Source organism: Fulmarus glacialis, unplaced genomic scaffold (genome assembly GCF_000690835.1).
Source record: "Fulmarus glacialis isolate BGI_N327 unplaced genomic scaffold, ASM69083v1 scaffold22711, whole genome shotgun sequence".
Classification (NCBI taxonomy): Eukaryota; Metazoa; Chordata; class Aves; order Procellariiformes; family Procellariidae; genus Fulmarus; species Fulmarus glacialis.
This window is the reverse complement of record NW_009192418.1, coordinates 1-265: the sequence shown is the minus strand read 5'-3', so window position 1 is coordinate 265 and position 265 is coordinate 1.

Here is a 265-nt window from a genome sequence, read left to right as displayed (position 1 = left end):
TGGGGTGCAAGCCCTCGGCGGCCAGCCTGATGGCTCCCCCGCTCATCTCCGGGCAGTCCCCTCCGTGCTGCAGCGCACAACGAGGGACGTGGCGCAGGCACCAAGTCACCCAGTGCTCAGCCCTTCCCTGCTGGGCTCCTGGCAGGATCCCACCCAGGATCTGCTCATGAGGAGGAATTGCACCAGTTCACTGGAGTCAGCCCAAGCACAGCCAGAGCAGCGTGGTGGTACCCCAGGATCACAAGGACCCGTCCCTGTCTCACCA